Source organism: Salvelinus sp. IW2-2015, unplaced genomic scaffold, assembly GCF_002910315.2.
Source record: "Salvelinus sp. IW2-2015 unplaced genomic scaffold, ASM291031v2 Un_scaffold5386, whole genome shotgun sequence".
NCBI classification, from domain to species: Eukaryota; Metazoa; Chordata; class Actinopteri; order Salmoniformes; family Salmonidae; genus Salvelinus; species Salvelinus sp. IW2-2015.
This window is the reverse complement of record NW_019946651.1, coordinates 5078-10536: the sequence shown is the minus strand read 5'-3', so window position 1 is coordinate 10536 and position 5459 is coordinate 5078. Positions and strand designations below refer to the sequence as shown.

Genomic DNA, 5459 nt, shown 5'->3' with positions numbered 1-5459 from the left:
TAAACACGTTGGGCCAGGATAGTGAGTGGACTGTGTGGTGGTCTGTCTGTGACTTTTTACCCACACACAGCCCTCGAAAAGTTGGCAGAGTGGGTTGGGTGACCACCCGCGAGATCCCGGCCTAGAGTGCACAGAGTTGTCTCGGGCCGCGACCTCTGACTTCCTACGACTCTGGTTTCCTCTTCATATACGCACAAGCCTTTCGCCTTTTACTAAAAGACTTCCGTGGAGAGGAACACTCACGGTTCAAGTATTTTTGTAAGGGCTTTGCTTCTGGCAGAGCCCGCTAATATCTGTTTCAAGAGAAAGTGACAGAGATGATGAGCCGCCGCCGCAGAGACTTTTTGCTCATGCGTTTGATCTTAGAATCGGACCGGTGTATTTTTCCACTCAAAGTAGTCGCTAAGGGCAATTGAGTTGCCGGGCTTTGAACAAATAGTCGTCGCACTAGGCGTAAAGAGCCTAGTGACTTAAAGACGCATTGGCGACTTAAAAAAAAAAACACCCGCCTGCCTGCCTGCCTGTGTCTGTCTGTCGCCAGGGAAAGGTGGGTGGGTGGGGGAGGAGGAGCCACCTTTTGCCAAAACGCCAAAGTCTGCCGAGACCCTCGGGTCCCGGCGGGTGCAGGAGTCCATTTGGGTGGGTTATCGCGTCTCGGCCTTTTGGCTAGATAAAGTAGTAGTTACTTTGTCAGTGCTGCAACTTGATCAGAGAAGCGATCGCAGCGGAGGGCGCCCGGGAAATTGTGCTATTTATTTTTGTTTAAAATCATCTATTCTTGTTTGTATTGTTTCACCATTGTTTTTCTTTGTCCCTGGGTTAGGTGGTGGTTTTGGGTGGTGGACTACAGGTGCACCAGCACTGTAGGGCGAGTTTAAAGGCACTCTGGTCTTTTCTTTCTTATTTCATTTTCCCCCTTGTTTGTCCTTTTTTGCATCTCTCTTCCCCCTTGTTCCTACCCTCCCCCCTTTAGCTCTTCCTACTGTTTTGAGTTTTGTGTTGTCTGCTAGCTGGAGTGGCTTTCGGCCTTGTGGGCCTGCTAGCTTTAGCTTGGCTTGGCCTGCAGCCTCCTGGCCCTTTTAGGCGTGGCAGGCTTTGTTTGTTGTTTGTTTGACTGCAGTTTTCTTTGTTCCCCTTGTCCCTATCCACCTTGTATCTCTAGTTTGTCCCCAATCGCCTTTTGGTCTCATTTCTTGTTGTGTTGTCAACTGGGGGACCTTTGCTGGCCGGCCTGCTAGCTAGTTAGCTTAGCCGGTCTGCTGGTGAGGCTTGCTAGCTTCCTCGTCCTCAAATTGGCAGGTGTTGTTTAGTCAGTGTGTTTTCATTTCCCTTTACACCCTCATTCCCTTTTACCTCAAGTATTTTGTTTGTTCTTTAGTCTTACTCCTAGTTTGTCTCCCCTTTTTGGTTGTGGTGCCTTGTTTGTTTTTTTGTAAGGCTGTGGGCTTGCTAGCTGGTAAGCTTAGCCTGGCCTGCTAGCCTTGTGGTTTATTTTTTGTTCTCCTTTTGTGCCCTTCCTTTGTGAAAATTAAAAAAAATAATAATAATAATAATTCCCCTTCGTGTCTCCTCCTTCCTTTCCATTGTTGAAAGATTAGTTTGGTGCTGTTGCTAGATATGGTTGTTGTGTGTCCGTGGTACTGGTAGGCCCTGGTTAGCATTGCCTAGCAGAGCTGCTAGTGCCTCCTCTGGGTCCACTTGTTCCAGCAAGACGGGAGGAGCCTGGGGACTATGGTGGGTTGAAAGCCATTCCCATCCACCATTAGTCCTCGGAGAGAACAGGGGCCATGTTCAACTACCAGGACCAGCCCAAGCTGTGCCGTAAGTTTGGTGTTACACATGGCCACCTGCAGACGCCTGTCAAAAGGTTCTCTGCATGAAGTGCCGGGAGTGGGCCACCGCTACGAGAAGTGCAACGAACGGAAGGTCGTGCAACCTCTGTGGCGAGCGGATCCCAAACCTCATCCGCGACTGCCTCCGCCTCCTGGGCCAACAGGGTCAAGGCTGGAAGGAGGGAGGGGGCGGCTGCGGACCGGCTTCCGAGCGCCAGAGGGCTGCACGGCAGTTGCCGAGGTAGGTGGTGGAGGAGCCGGTAGTCGGAGCCGGCAGGGGTGGTGGAGGAGGCAGTTGTGCAGCCAGTGGTGTGGAGGTGTGGTGTGAGTGGAGGGCGCGAAGGTACAGTGGTGGAAGAGTGGAGGAGAGGACAAAACCCTCCCCACCCAATCCTGCCCCAGACTAGTATGACCCTGAGGAAGAAAGGGCCGAGAAAGACGGCTCTGGAGAGATTTTTAGCCAAAACTCCCCAAGTGGGTCAGACATTATATAGGACGGTGTCGGGAAAGCACCATGAGACGGTGTCAGGAGATACGGAAGGGGGGGAGACTCTGGAGGACAACCTCCCTCCACGTAAAAGAAAATGCTGAGGAGCTTTTTCTGACCCCGAAACCAAGGTGATGGAAAAAAGGAAAGGTGAACGGGAGATGCTCCAGGGGAGGAAGTAATCCAGAACCTTCCCCTCCAATCCTCCAATCAAGTCTCCTTTTAAGTGCCGGTTTAACCTCCTCTCCCATTTCCAACCCTCTTTACCCCGGAGGGAGAGAGAAAAGACCCAGAAAGTAACCCCTTTTAACTGTTCAATGCCTTTTCTTTTAGCACTGGTTTTTACTAACCCTTTTATGGCTTTAAAAATCACCAGCTAAAATGTGAGGAGTGGAAAAACCGAGCAACAAGAGCACCGTCGGTTTTATCCTTTTTAGAAAGATTTAACTCAGATCTGTTTTTATTACAGGAGTGTGGTCTACCCTTTTTATCTTCTTTACAGGAAATGGGAGATAAGTGCAGCAAGCAGGCCTCCATTTGGAGTGGTTCCAATTTTTAACAAAGAACGACGGTTGTTGCCATTTTTTCAATCAAACCCCACAGTGGGTGGTGAGGGAACGGTTGTGGTATGCGGGGCTGCTCTTTTAGCAATTGATTTAATGTGCTAAATGTGGATGGTTTTAATGACAAACATGACCGCGATGCGCGCCACTTTTAGGAAAAGAACCTCGTCCCACCCTCTAGTGGTGGTGGGGATTTTAATTGTGTTTTAAGTAGAGCAGACAGGAGAGGGGCTGCAGGAGAGGATTTTAAGGTACGACAAGTCAAGTGTTTTATTGCAAGGGCTGTGCAGGATTATAACTCTTATGCTGCAGGGTCAGTATTGAGTAACTTTGATAAATGTGCCCATTTCCAAGCGGCCTCGTACTCAATTTCTTGCTCGTACACAATATGCATATATTATTATACTGATGGATAGAAAAAACACTCTCTAGTTTCTTAAAACCATTTGAATTTTTCTCTGAGTGAAACGAACTTCTTCTGCAGCCCACTTCCTGACCAGGAAGTGAGATTTCTGAACATCGAAGGGTCTCTGTTCCAACGCTGCCTAATAAATGGCATGAACGTATTGGTATACATACACTTCAATACACCTTCCCCTAGATGTCAAGAGGAAGTGAGAAGAAGAATTGAATGGATTATCATTGTCTGAATGGGAATAAATCCTCTTGGAGTGATTGTCCGCCATTTTCTTGTTTTTTCAAAAGGCAGATAGTGGACCTGGAATCGCCTTCTGGAAACGCCGTCGTTTATAGCGAATACTATCTCCGGCTTTGATTTTATTTGATAACATGTTACAATATCATCGTAAAGGTTGTTTTTTCATATTTATAGTTTTATTAGATTATTGAAATTATTCGGGGACGTTGGCGTGTTGCGTGGTCTGCTTTTGTTCGGATGGAGAGCTTTAGCACCACTTGGCAGTGTTGCTTGCTAATTCAAGAGGGAAAGTTCCTCTAAACCCAGACAAAGACGGTTTCTTGACAAAGTTGGACCCTGTACAACATTCTGAGGAAGATCAGCAAAAGTAGGACCCATTTTGGATGATATTCCATTATATCTGTCGAACTGTGCTACATCGCTACCCGATTACCTGGAAATCAATGCTGTTGGTGTTAGCTATTTGTAGTAGCTAAGTTATAACGCTAAATTGTGTTTCGCTGTAAAACACTTAAAAAATCGGAAATATTGGCTGTATTCAAGACAGATCTTTGTCTTTCATTTGCAGTACACCATATATTTTCAGAACTGTTTTTTGATGAGTATTTAGGTATTTGACGTTGGTGTCTGTAATTTACTCTGGTTGCTTCGGTGCTATATCTGACGGTAGCTGATGTAGCATAATTAAAACTGATTTATACCTCAAAATATGCACATTTTTCGAACAAAAACATAATTTATGTGTAACATGTTATGAGACTGTATCTGCTGAAGTTGTTTCTTGGTTAGTTAGGTTGGGCTTTGGGCATCTACCTGTGCTGTGAAAAATGTCTGTCCTTTTTTCTATTTGGTGGTGAGCTAACATAAATATACGTGTGTTTTCGCTGTAAAACATTTAAAAATCGAATAAAGGAAGTGGTCGAGGATTTTTATGGGGAACTGTTTGGGGTAAAAGAGTATGTGAAGAGACTATGGGGGACATTTTAACCTACATCGACAAGACTCTACCCAACACAGACGACCTGACAAAAGACCTGACGAGGACAGAAATCGACAAAGGACTGAAGCATTTTAAGAGGGGTAAATCACCGGGGAGGATGGCCTCCCTTTGGAGTTTTATCTGACCTTTTGGGATGTTTTAGCCGACGAACTTCTGACTGTTTTTACGGACTTTGAACACCTTGACAGACTACCTGACAGTTTTAGAGTGGGGATCGTGACTCTTWWATTTAAGAAAAACCACAGGACTGACCTGAAGACCTGGAGACCGATTACCCTTTTAAACTTTGATTGCAATCTTTTTACCAAGGTTTTAACACTCAGAATGTCTTCTGTTTTARGGGAGGTGATCCACCCGGACCAAACCTGTGCCGTTCCCGGAAGGAAGATCGCGGACAGCCTGATACTGATCCGAGATTCCATCTGTTATGCGAGAGACAGAAACATGCGGCTTGTAGTCCTAAATTCAGATTTTGAAAAAGCCTTCGATCGGGTCTCGCACCAGTACCTCTTTAAGGTACTGCAAAAAATGGGTTTCCCGGACAGGTTTTTAGCTTGKGTGGGACTGCTGTACGGGGACATCACCAGCAAAATCCTCATAAATGGGCATCTGTCAAAAGCAGTGGGAGTACACTGCGGCGTCCGTCAGGGCTGTCCATTATCTCCTCTTCTGTTCGTGGCCTGCATTGAACCACTGGCACAGGTCTTGAGAAGGGACCAACGGATCAGTGGGGTGGGTATCCCGGGGAGTGGGGGGATGACCGCCAAGTGCGTTTTTTACATGGACGACGTCAACATTTTATGTACCGACCTTTTATCCGTCGACAGGACCCTGGATAGGACTGACTGGTACGGACGAGCCTCTGGGACAAGACAGAGGCCCAATTTTTCGGACCATGGGCAGACCCAGACTTGACCAG

General features: G+C 46.8%; 1 non-coding gene across 1 annotated transcript; it reads left to right on the top strand.

Annotated features, from left to right (window-relative positions):
• The first annotated feature begins 168 nt into the window (after positions 1–168).
• LOC112078208 (U5 spliceosomal RNA) lies at positions 169–284 on the top strand. Its single transcript, XR_002895623.1, has one exon. It is a non-coding gene; the product is annotated as a U5 spliceosomal RNA (small nuclear RNA).
• Positions 285–5459: the final 5175 nt, after the last annotated feature.